This window comes from Bos grunniens, chromosome 29 (genome assembly GCF_055505025.1).
Source record: "Bos grunniens cultivar Pamir isolate PY7600 chromosome 29, Bosgru_T2T1.0, whole genome shotgun sequence".
NCBI classification, from domain to species: domain Eukaryota; kingdom Metazoa; phylum Chordata; class Mammalia; order Artiodactyla; family Bovidae; genus Bos; species Bos grunniens.
This window is the reverse complement of record NC_141193.1, coordinates 9,516,332-9,529,572: the sequence shown is the minus strand read 5'-3', so window position 1 is coordinate 9,529,572 and position 13,241 is coordinate 9,516,332. Positions and strand designations below refer to the sequence as shown.

Here is a 13,241-nt window from a genome sequence, read left to right as displayed (position 1 = left end):
TAGGAGCTGACTCCAAATTCTTGGAAAACAACTTAAGCTCCCATTACTATGGTGATTCATACGTCAGAAGTATGTGGTTAGAAGTCTGATGATACATTACATACAGTTCATGAAGCTGGGAGGGTTTGTAGTTAGAGACAAGGGAAAAAAATAACTAAAGTAGGCTTAGCTAGTAAAGGCAGGTTACAAGTAGAGGGTTTTCTAAGAAACGGTTCCCATATCTTTTACTCTGTAAGACATGTTCAATAAGTTCTGTTAAGTGCCAGCTTCCATTAATCCTATCGAGCATGGTTTCACAATTTCTCCCTCTTCATCTTCTCTCTGTTTTGTTACCAACTGTATGTATTTCTCTGCTTCCTGTTCACTTCCATCATCCTATTTTTTATTTTTGCCTTTAAAATTTCTTTTTTTTTTAATAAGGAAAAGTATTTATTTGTGCCTTGCACAATTTTTGAAAGCCATTATTGCTATTTGATTTTTGTTATTTACTACAATACTGGGTGCAAAGTTAACAAAAGAAACACTAACTGAATAAATGAATTACAGGATGAATGAACTGAGAGTAATTTCTTGAGAGCTCAAATTTCATTACAGTGACCCTTCTAGGTAGCCCCATAGGGGTACAGTGTAAGTCACAAACATGCTTGATCTGCTGCAAAGTACATTCATTTTTAAGAATGTAATGCGTACATGAGGCAAAACTTGGAGGTCACTACCTCAAAACTAGCATATGCCAGCCTGCACTAAGGTAAATATTACAACTCTAACTGCTCAGTGTTAAATTAACCAAGGGTTCATATAGGTCCCTCCAAAGTAAAAAAAAAAAAAAAAAAAAAATGTATGAGGAGTATGTGAAGCAATCATTTTTAGATGAATGAAATGATAGAAATCACAATCAGTACAAACTAATAACTAAACAATAGTGGAATCAGTTCAGTTCAGTCTCTCAGTCATGTCCGACTCTTGGTGACCCCATGGACTGCAGCACACCAGGCCTCCCTGTGCATCATCAATTCCCAGAGTTTACTCAAACTCATGTCCATTGAGTTGGTGATGCCATCTACCCATCTCGTCCTCTGTCATCCCCTTCTCCTCCTGCCTTCAATCTTTCCCAGCATCAGGGTCTTTTCCAATGAGTCAGTTCTTTGCATCAGATGACCAAAGTATTGGAGTTTCAGTTTCAGCATCAGTCCTTCCAATACATATTCAGGACTGATTGGAAGGAATATTCATCGGAAGAAAGAAAAAGATAATTTTCATGAAATGGACACATTCCTAGAAAGACAAAATTTACCAAAACTGACATGAAGAAGGAATAGAAAATCTAAATAAGACCATAAAGGTTAAAGATCTTGAGTTAGTAATTTTAAAACTCAAGCTCAAGCTCAAGTTCATTTAGCTTCACTGGTAAACTCTACCAAATATTTCAAAGGAATTAACATGAATCCTTCACAAACTCTTTTAGAAAATAGATGAGAAATGAGCAATAGGAGGGGACTTCACCCTAACAAAGAGCATGTATACCTTTTCACTTTGTTGATTATTTCGTTTGCTTTTTAGAAGTTTTCGAGTTTGACGTAGTCCCACTTTTCTATCTTTGGTCTTGTTGCCTGTGATGTTCATGCCAAATCCTAGAAATCTTGTCAACAATAATGTCAAAGAAGATTTTCCCTATCCTTTTCTTTTCTTTTTTTACTTTACAATATTGTATTGGTTTTGCCATACATCAACATGAATCCGTCACCGGTGTACATGTGTTCCCCATCCTGAAACCCTCTCTCACCTCCCTCCCCATACCATCCCTCTGGGTCATCCCAGTGCACCAGCCCGAAGCATTCTGTATCCTGCATCAAACCTGGACTGGTGATTCATTTCTTACATGATATTATACATGTTTCAATGCCATTCTCCCAAATCATCCCACCCTCACCGTCTCTCACAGAGTCCAGAAGGCTGTTCTATACATCTGTGTCTCTTTTGCTGTCTCGCATACAAGGTTATCATTACCATCTTTCTAAATTCCATATATATGTGTTACTATACTGTATTGGTGTTTTTCTTTCTGGCTTACTTCACTCTGTATAATAGGCTCCAGTTTCATCCACCTCATTGAACTGGTTCAAATGTATTCTTTGTAATGGCTGAGTACTACTCCATTGTGTATATGTATCACAGCTTTCTTATCCATTCATCTGCTGATGGACATCTAGGTTGTTTCCATGTCCTGGCTATTATAAACAGTGCTGAGATGAACACTGGGGTACACGTGTCTCTTTCAATTCTGGTTTCCTCGGTGTGTATGCCCAGCAGTGGGATTGCTGGATCATAAGGCAGTTCTATTTCCAGTTTTTTAAGGTATCTCCACACTGTTCTCCATAGTGGCTGTACTAGTTTGCATTCCCACCAACAGTGTAAGAGGGTTCCCTTTTTTCCACACCCTCTCCAGCATTTATTACTTGTAGACTTTTGGATCACAGCCATTCAGACTGGTGTGAAATGGTACCTCATTATTTTGATTTGCATTTCTTTGATAATGAGTGATGTTGAGCATCTTTTCATGGGTTTGTTAGCCATCTGTATGTCTTCTTTGGAGAAATGTCTATTTAGTTCTTTGGCCCCTTTTTTGATTGGGTCGTTTATTTTCCTGGAATTGAGCTGCAGGAGTTGCTTGTGTATTTTTGAGACTAGTTGTTTGTCAGTTGCTTCATTTGCTATTATTTTCTCCCATTCTGAAGGCTGTCTTTTCACCTTGCTTATAGTTTCCTTTGTTGTGCAGAAGCTTTTAAGGTTAATTAGGTCCCATTTGTTTATTTTTGCTTTTATTTCCCATATTCTGGGAGGTGGGTCATAGAGAATCCTTCTGTGATGTATGTTGGAGAGTGTTTTGCCTATGTTCTCCTCTTGGAGTTTTATAGTTTCTGGTCTTACATTTAGATCTTTAATCCATTTTGAGTTTATTTTTGTGTATGGTGTTAGAAAGTGTTCTAGTTTCATTCTTTTACAAGTGGTTGACCAGTTTTCCCAGCACCGCTTGTTAAAGAGATTGTCTTTTCTCCACTGTATATTCTTGCCTCCTTTGTCAAAGATAAGGTGTCCATATGTGCGTGGATTTATCTCTTGGCTTTCTATTTTATTCCATTGGTCTATATTACTGTCTTTGTGCCAATACCATACTGTCTTGATGACTGTGGCTTTGTAGTAGAGCCTGAAGTCAGGCAGGTTGATTTCTCCAGTTCCATTCTTCTCTCTCAAGATTGCTTTGGCTATTCAAAGTTTTTTGTATTTCCATACAAATTGTGAAATTATTTGTTCTAGCTCTGTGAAAAATACCATTGGGAGCTTGATAGGAATTGCATTGAATCTATAAATTGCTTTGGGTAGTATACTCATTTTCACTATATTGATTCTTCTGATCCATGAATATGGTATATTTTCTCCATCTATTAGTGTCCTCTTTGATTCCTTTCACCAGTGTTTTATAGTTTTCTATATATAGGTCTTTAGTTTCTTTAGGTAGATATATTCCTAAGTATTTTATTCTTTTCGTTGCAATGGTGAATGGAATTGTTTCCTTAATTTCTTTTTCTATTTTCTCATTATTAGTGTATAGGAATGCAAGGGATTTCTGTGTGTTGATTTTATATCCTGCAACTGTACTATATTCCTTGATCAACTCTAGTAATTTTTTGGTGGAATCTCTAGGGTATTCTATGTAGAGGATAATGTCATCTGCAAACAGTGAGAGTTTTACTTCTTCTTTTCCAATTTGGATTCCTTTTATTTCTTTTTCTGCTCTGATTGCTGTGGCCAAAACTTCCAAAACTATGTTGAATAGTAATGGTGAAAGTGGGCACTCTTGTCTTGTTCCTGACTTTAGGGGAAATGCTTTGAATTTTTCACCATTGAGGATAATGTTTGCTGTGGGTTTGTCATATATAGCTTTTATTATGTTGAGGTATGTTCCTTCTAGTCCTGCTTTCTGGAGAGTTTTTATCATAAATGGGTGTTGAATTTTGTCAAAGGCTTTCTCTGCATCTATTGAGATAATCATATGGCTTTTATTTTTCAATTTGTTAATGTGGTGTATTACATTGATAGATTTGCGGATATTGAAGAATCCTTGCACCCCTGGGATAAAGCCCACTTGGTCAGGATGTATGATCTTTTTAATGTGTTGTTGGATTTTGTCTGCTAGAATTTTGTTAAGGATTTTTACATCTATGTTCATCAGTGATATTGGCCTGTAGTTTTCTTTTTTTGTGACATCTTTGTCAGGTTTTGGTATAGGGTGATGGTGGCCTCATAGAATGAGTTTGGCAGTTTACCTTCCTCTGCAATTTTCTGGAAGAGTTTGAATAGGATAGATGCTAGTTATTCACGAAATTTTTGGTAAAATTCAGCTGTGAAGCCGTCTGGACCTGGGCTTTGTTTGCTGGAAGATTCCTGATTACAGTTTCAATTTCCATGCTTGTGATGGGCCTGTTAAGGTTTTCTATTTCTTCCTGGTTCAGTTTTGGAAAGTTGTGCTTTTCTAAGAATTTGTCCATTTCTTCCACGTTGTCCATTTTATTGGCATATAATTGCTGATAGTAGTCTCTTATGATCCTTTGTATTTTTCTGTTGTCTGTTGTGATCTCTCCATTTTCATTTCTAATTTTATTGACTTGATTTTTCTTCCTTTGTTTCTTGATGAGTTTGGCTAATGGTTTGTCTATTTTATTTATCCTTTCAAAGAACCAGCTTTTGGCTTTGTTGATTTTTGCTATGGTCTCTTTTGTTTCTTTTGCATTTATTTCTGCCCTAATTTTTAAGATTTCTTTCCTTCTACTAACCCTGGGATTCTTCATTTCTTCCTTTTCTAGTTGCTTTAGGTGTAGACTTAGGTTATTTATTTGACTTTTTTCTTGTTTTTTTGAGGTATGCCTGTATTGCTATGAAGTTTCCCCTTAGCACTGCTTTTACAGTGTCCCACAGGTTTTGGGTTGTTGTGTTTTCATTTTCATTCGTTTCTGTGCATATTTTGATTTCATTTTTGATTTCTTCTGTGATTTGTTTGGTTATTCAGCCTCCATATGTTGGAATTTTTGATAGTTTTTCTCCTGTAATTGAGATCTATTCTTACTGCATTGTGGTCAGAAAAGATGCTTGGAATGATTTCAATTTTTTTTTTTTAATTTACCAAGGCTAGATTTATGGCCCAGGATGTGATCTATCCTGGAGAAGGTTCCGTGTATGCTTGAGAAAAAGGTGAAATTCATTGTTTGGGGGGTGAAATGTCCTATAGATATCAATTAGGTCTAACTGGTCTATTGTATCATTTAAAGTTTGTGTTTCCTTGTTAATTTTCTGTTTAGTTGATCTATCCATAGGTGTGAGTGGGGTATTAAAGTCTCCCGCTATTATTGTGTTACTGTTAATTTCCCCTTTCATACTTGTTAGCATTTGTCTTACATATTGCAGTTCTCCTATGTTGGGTGCATATATATATTTATAATTGTTATATCTTCTCTTGGATTGATCCTTTGATCATTATGTAATGTCCTTCTTTGTCTCTTTTCACAGCTTTTGTTTTAAAGTCTATTTTATCTGATATGAGTATTGCTACTCCTGCTTTCTTTTGGTCTCTATTTGCACGGAATATCTTTTTCCAGCCCTTCACTTTCAGTCTGTATGTGTCCCCTGTTTTGAGGTGGGTCTCTTGTAGACAACATATATAAGGGTCTTGTTTTTGTATCCATTCAGCCAGTCTTTGTCTTTTGGTTGGGGCATTCAACCCATTTATGTTTAAGGTAATTATTGATAAGTATGATCCCGTTGCCATTTACTTTATTGTTTTGGGTTTGAGTTTATACACCCTTTTTGTGTTTCCTGTCTAGAGAAGATCCTTTAGCATTTGTTGGAGAGCTGGTTTGGTGGTGCTGAATTCTCTCAGCTTTTGCTTGTCTGTAAAGCTTTTGATTTCTCCTTCATATTTGAATGAGGTCTTTGCTGGGTACAGTAATCTGGGTTGTAGGTTATTTTCCTTCATCACTTTAAGTGTGTCTTGCCATTCCCTCCTGGCCTGAAGAGTTTCTATTGAAAGATCAGTTGTTATCCTTATGGTAATCCCCTTGTGTGTTATTTTTGTTTTTCCCTTGCTGTTTTTAATATTTGTTCTTTGTATTTGATCTTTGTTAATTTGATTAATATGTGTCTTGGGGTGTTTTGCCTTGGGTTTATCCTGTTTGGGACTCTCTGGGTTTCTTGGACTTGGGTGATTATTTCCTTCCCCACTTTAGGGAAGTTTTCAACTATTATCTCCTCAAGTATTTTCTCATGGTCTTTCTTATTATCTTCTTCTTCTGGGACTCCTATGATTCGAATGTTGTAGCGTTTACTATTGTCCTGGAGGTCTCTGAGATTGTCCTCATTTCTTTTAATTCACTTTTCTTTTTTCCTCTCTGATTCATTTATTTCTACCATTCTATCTTCTACTTCACTAATCCTATCTTCTGCCTCCATTATTCTACTATTTGTTGCCTCCAGAGTGTTTTTTATCTCATTTATTGCATTATTCATTATATATTGATTCTTTTTTATTTATTCTAGGTCCTTGTTAAACCTTCCTTTCGTCTTCTCAATCCTTGTCTCTAGGCTATTTATCTGTGATTCCATTTAGATTTCAAGGTTTTGGATCATTTTCACTATCATCATTCGGAATTCTTTATCAGGTAGATTCCCTATCTCTTCCTCTTTTGTTTGGTTTGATGGACATTTATCCTGTTCCTTTGCCTGCTGGATATTTCTCTGCCTCTTCATCTTGTTTATATTGCTGAGTTTGGGGTGGCCTTTCTGTATTCTGGTAGTTTGTGGAGTTCTCTTTATTGTGGAGTTTCCTCACTGTGGGTGGGGTTGTATGGGTGGCTTGTCAGGGTTTCTTGGTTAGGGAAGCTTGTGTCGGTGTTCTGGTGGGTGGAGCTGGATTTCTTCTGTCTAGAGTGTAATCAAGTGTCCAGTAATCTGTTATGAGATGTCAATGGGTTTGGAGTAACTTTGGGCAGCCTGTATATTGAAGCTCAGGGCTGTGTTCCTCTGTTGCTGGAGAATTGCATGGTATGTATTGCTCTGGAACTTGTTGGCCCCTGGGTGGTGCTTGGCTTCAGTGTAGGTATGGAGGCGTTTGATGAGCTCCTGTTGATTAATGTTCCCTGGAGTCAGTTCTCTGGTGTTCTCAGGATTTGGATTTAAGCCTCCTGCTTCTGGTTTTCAGTCTTATTTTTACAGTAGTCTCAAGACTTCTCCTTCTATACAGCACCATTGATAAAATATCTAGGTTAAAGATGAAAAGTTTCTCCACAGTGAGTGACACCAGAGAGGTTCACAGAGTTACATGGAGAAGAGAAGAGGGAGGAGGGTGTTAGAGGTGACCTGAATGAGATGAGGTGGAATCAAAAGAGGAGAGAGTAAGCTAGCCAGTAATCACTTCCTTATGTGCGCTCCACAGTCTGGACCACTCAGAGATGTTCACGGAGTTATACAGAGAATAGAAGAGGGGGGAAGGAGACAGAGGTGGTCAGGAGGATAAAATGGGGCAATCAAAAGGAGAGAGACAAATCCTTACGGTGATCAGTTCCCAAAGTGTTCTCCACCTTCTGGAACACACAGAGATTCACAGAATTGGGTAGAGAAGAGAAGGTGTGGGGGGAGGGGACAGAGGCGACCTGGTGGAGAAAAAGGAGAGTCCAAAGGGGGAGAGAGCAGTCAAGCCAGTAATCTTGCTTCCAAGTAAAAATGGGTACTGAAGATTGGGTTCTTAAAGGTACAAAATTGATAACAAATACCAAAAAGCAAAGATTAAAAATCTAGAGTAGAGGTTTAATTTTCAAAAATACAATATTAAAGAAAAGAAGAAAAAAAAAGTCACAAAAATTATAAAATATATATATATATGAAGTTTGCTTTAAAAAATAGCGTCTTTTTTTTTTGCAAAGTAATAGTAAGTTATAAAAATGAAAATTAAAGGAGTAATAGAGAACTTAAAATTTTTTTAAAAATTAAAAAAAAGAATTATCGTAAAAATAGTAAAAATATATTTAGGACTTTCTCTGCTGTTGTTGTCGGCAGTGTGGGGTCAGTTCATTTTAGGATAGTTCCTTGGTCCGGCTTATATTTCTCAAGATCTATAGGCCCCTTCCTATGTAGTCGGTACTAACTACAGGGTTTTAATCTATTACGTCTGCCACTTCCAAGGCGGTTCCCTCTGTTTTAGCTTCTTCTGTTTGCTGGTCTCCTCAGTGTCTGATTTCCACCCTGACATAAGGGGGCGGTGGTGGACACTTTTTTAAGCTCACTTGTTCAGTCGCCCTGTGGGGAGGGAGGGATGCTGCAAACAAATAACACTGGCATGTGCTCGCAGTGTCTAAGCCACACTGGGCCTGCCCCCACTCATGGCGCTTGTGCCCTCCCTTCCCACACTGCTCAGGCTCTAGGTTGCTCCACCGTCCGAGGCCGGCCCTGGGCTGCATGCACCTCCCAGGTCTAAGCTGCTTAGGTTCAGGCACTCAGGTAGTCCTCAGAGGCGCAGACTTGATTGGGCCTGCATTTTGTGCCCTTCCCAGGTCCGAGCAGCTCAGGTGATGAGGTGTTTGGCAAGCGCGGTCGCTGCGACTTATCACCTCCCCCATCCCTGAAGTTTGGTTTTCTGGGTGTACAACCAGTGCACCTTTGCAGGCTGATGTCCAGGACCCCAAGAAGTCTTAGGAAAGAAGCCTGCTTGCAGTTTGGTAGATGATATCTCTCTGGGGCTGCGATTGCCCCCTTCTGGCTCTGGCTGCCTGTCACTGGAGGGGGATGGTCTGCAGCCGGCTAGTTCTGTTCAGTCTTTTGTTCTGTGCATGGGCCTGGCGGTGTCTTAGGTTAGGGCTTTGCGCATGGTAGCTATCCCGCAGTCTGGTTTGCTAGCCCAAGTTAGTTCACTCAGATTGCCCTTGGGACATTCAGGCCTGGTCCTTACTCTAAGCAATGCAGCCCGCGCCTCCCTCCCCAGCCCCCACTTGCTAGTGGCGGGTGCAGGCGTCTGCACTGCTTCTCCACTGGGAGAGTTACCGTTGGGCTCATAATCTGTGGGTTTTAATTATTTATTTATTTTTCCTCCCTGTTATGTTGCCGTCTGTGCTTCCAAGGCTCTCCACAGACTCGGCAGTGAGAGTGTTTCCTGGTGTTTGGAAACTTCTCTCTTTTTAAGACTCCCTTCCTGGGAGCTCCGTCCCTACCTCTTTTGTCTCTTTTTTTGTCTTTTATATTTTTTCCTACCTCCTTTTGAAGACAATGGGCTGCTTTTCTGGGTGTCTGATGTCCTCAGCTGGCATTCAGAAGTTGTTTTGTGGAATTTACTCAGTGTTTAAATGTTCTTTTGATGAATTTGTGGGGGAGAAAGTGGTCTCCCCGTCCTATTCTTCCACCATCTTAGGACCACCCCACTTCCTTATCTTTTTCTTCTGAAGATTTTTAGAGTCCCAAGTCTGTGTTTAAGTCTTGCTTAAGATGCAATATTATTTGTGCATAACAAAGGAGAAATCCTGCCATTGGGACAACGTGTATAAGCATATAGACATTATGATACCTGAAATAATCTGATTACTGAAGGACAAATACAGCATAATTCTACTTATACATGGTTTTAAAATAGTCAAATTCATAAAAGAAGAGAGTACAATGAAAGGTAGTTGTCAGGAGCTAAAGGGATAGGGCAAGTTGAAAATTATTTTCCAATGAGTATAAAGTTTTTTATTCAAGATGAATAAGGCTATATATTATATACATATATATATATATATATGTATATAGTTAGTTAGTTAGTTAGCAACATTGTATTGTGCATTTTATGATATGTTAAAGGGATGGATCTTATGTTGTGTTCATTTAAAAAGATTTCAAAAGAACAGAAGGGAATTTCTGGAGATAGTATGGTTAGTTCCTTAGTGTAGTGATGGTATTGTAAGTGTATGCATATGTACAATCTCCACAAGATGTACAATTATGGAGTGTATCAACTATAACCCCTAATAAAGAGAAAATATAAAGAACCTACAGAAATTCTCATCCTAAATAGTGAAAAACTGATTTCTTCACCATAAATCCAGGAAAAATATAATGATGTCAACTATCACCATGTATATTCAACAATGTATTCAAAGTTTTAGTGAGGGTAACTAAGAGAAGGAAAATAAATACAAGATATATATATATAAGAAAATAAAAAATACAACTGTATTTATCTGTAGATGACATAATTTTGTATGTGGAAATTCCCAAGGATCCACTAAATATCCATCAGAAGTAACAAATGAGTTTACCAACTTTGCAGAATACTAAATAAATTGTAAAACTCAGTTGTATTTCTCTACACTAGCAATGTGTGTGCTATGCTTAGTTGCTCAGTCATGTCCAACTCTTTGTGACTCCATAGACTATAGCCTACCAGACTCCTTTGTTCATGGGGATTCTCCAGGCAAGAGTGCTGGAGTGGGTTGCCATGCCTTCCTCCAAGGGATCTTCCCAATCCAGGGATCAAACCCAGGCCTCCCACATTGCAGACAGATTATTTACCATCTGACCCACACTAGCAATAGACAATCCAAAAATAAATCTTATAAAAATCTATTTAAAAGAGTAACACAGAGAATAAAATACACAGAAAAAATTAATAGATAAAGTCTGAAGATGGTACCATGAGGTGAGATACCCTCCTGGAAATCCTGTCCTTTATGAATGGATGGTATTGTGCTACCTATTTCCTGCTAGAACCCTTTGCATTTCTGTCTAAAGATCTCCTGCTCCCATTTCCAACAGCCAATCTAGTGCCGGATGTGATGATGCTCTTCCTGTATCTTGGAACTGAAGTAATTGGATTATTTTTTGGTACAAAGGGAAGTCTCTGCCAATGGAAGATGCCACATGGTATTAATGTGGTCTTGACCTTCCTGTCCACCATGGTGGCCTCCTATTACCTGCTGTTGCAGACCTCTGTGATCCGCCTGGAAGCCATCATGAACAGCATCTTGCTCTTCTTCTGTAGCTCAGAGCTGCTGCTTGAGGTGCTAACCCTGGCCACTTCCTCCAGTATGGACAGGACATAAAGTACAAAAATTTCAGCCAGCAGCTCTCACACACTGAGACCACACATACATTTGGTACTTCAGCCTCACCATTGAGAAGTGGCAGGTCATATTAGAAAAAGTTTCAGCTTTTCCTTGGCCCAGACACCTGGGGGACAAACCCAGCATAAGGCCACTGGGCACCATCTTCTCAACCAGGACCATCAGCCCAGGAGACTCTTCTACAGTCCAGAATAGGGAGGGGCAAGGCTATAGTCTTCCTGGCCCCTCCAGGAACCAATTCCCTTCTGACCCCAGGTTTTTCTCTTTGATCATTGTGGCCAGAGCATCTTGGATGGACCATGCAGGCTCCCTGGGCTTCCAGCAGGACCTGAGCCACACGCTCCCCCATGTGTGCTGTGCCCCACATGTCCTGCAGGAGCATGGGGTGCCTCAGGAGGGTGTCCTCCCAGAGTGATACAAAAGCTGCTCATCCCATTTCTACGACTGAACTCCAGAACTTTTTAAGTGACTCATAGTGTTAGTCTTCTACTCTCATCATGAAACAAACATTGTTTTATAATATGTATTTTCTGTTAACAAATTAATAGGAGTGTAAGAATTGTCAACTATAAACCAAAAAAACAGTGTTCTGAGAAAATAAAGATCTCTAATATATAAATGGAAAGATAGCTCTCAGTCTTGTATCAAAAAGCTTAGTGTTGTCAATAAAGCAATGCTTCTCAACACAATTTCTACCCAAATCTCAGCTGACTTGTTGGGGCAGAAATTGACTTTAATTGTCAATGATATCATTAATTGTCAATTTGTAATATCTTTGTTATTAATATTAACATGGATTCAAGGATACAGATTAGCCAAAACAATATTGGAAAAGAAAAACTTAGAGGACTTTCACTTTTCAATTTCGAGGATTACTGCAAAGCTATAGTACAGTGTTGAGAGGAGCAACCCCAGGTCCAAGGAGCAGTGGCTGCGCAGGTGTCTGGGGAGGTCTTACAAATAGCTGTGAAAAGAAGAGAAGTGAAAAGCAAAGGAGCAAAGGAAAGATATAGGATTCTGAATGCAGAGTTCCAAAGAATAGCAAGGAGAGATAAGAAAGCCTTCCTCAGCGATCAATGCAAAGAAATAGAGGAAAACAACAGAATGGGAAAGACTAGAGATCTCTTCAAGAAAATTAGAGATACCAAAGGAAGATTTCATGCAAAGATGGGCTTGATAAAGGACAGAAATGGTATGGACCTAACAGAAGCAGAAGATATTAAGAAGAGGTGGCAAGAATACACAGAAGAACTGTACAAAAAAGATCTTCACGACCCAGATAATCAGGATGGTGTGATCACGCACCTAGAGCCAGACATCCTGGAATGTGAAGTCAAGTGGGCCTTAGAAAGCATCACTATGAACAAAGCTAGTGGAGGTGATGGAATTCCAGTTGAGCTATTTTGAATCCTTAAAGATGAGGCTGTAAAGTGCTGCACTCAATATGGCAGCAAATTTGGAAAACTCAGCAGTGGCCACAGGACTGGAAAAGGTCAGTTTTCATTCCAATCCCAAAGAAAGGCAATGCCAAAGAATGCTCAAACTACCGCACAATTGCACTCATCTCACACGCTAGTAAAGTCATGCTCAAAATTCTCCAAGCCAGGCTTCAGCAATACATGAACCGTGAACTTCCAGATGTTCAAGCTGCTTTTAGAAAAGACAGAGGAACCAGAGATCAAATTGCCAACATCCGCTGGATCATGGAAAAAGCAAGAGAGTTCCAGAAAAACATCTATTTCTGCTTTATTGACTATGCCAAAGCCTTTGACTGCGTGGATCACAATAAACTGTGGAAAATCCTGAAAGAGATGTGAATACCAGACCATCTGAACTGCCTCTTGAGAAACCTGTACGCAGGTCAGGAAGCAACAGTTAGAACTGGACATGGAACAGCAGACTGGATCCAAATAGGAAAAGGAGTACATCAAGGCTGTATATTGTCACCCTGCTTATTTAACTTATATGCAGAGTACATCATGAGAAACGCTGGGCTGGAAGAAGCACAAGCTGGAATCAAGATTGCTGGGAGAAATATCAATAACCTGAGATATGCAGATGACACCACCCTTATGGCAGAAAGTGAAAAGGAACTAAAAAGTC

General features: G+C 39.1%; 1 pseudogene across 1 annotated transcript; it reads left to right on the top strand.

Annotated features, from left to right (window-relative positions):
* Positions 1–10,745: 10,745 nt before the first annotated feature.
* LOC147341984 (transmembrane protein 216 pseudogene) lies at positions 10,746–11,699 on the top strand (annotated as a pseudogene). Its single transcript, XR_015157430.1, has one exon. The product of XR_015157430.1 is annotated as a transmembrane protein 216 pseudogene (transcript).
* Positions 11,700–13,241: the final 1,542 nt, after the last annotated feature.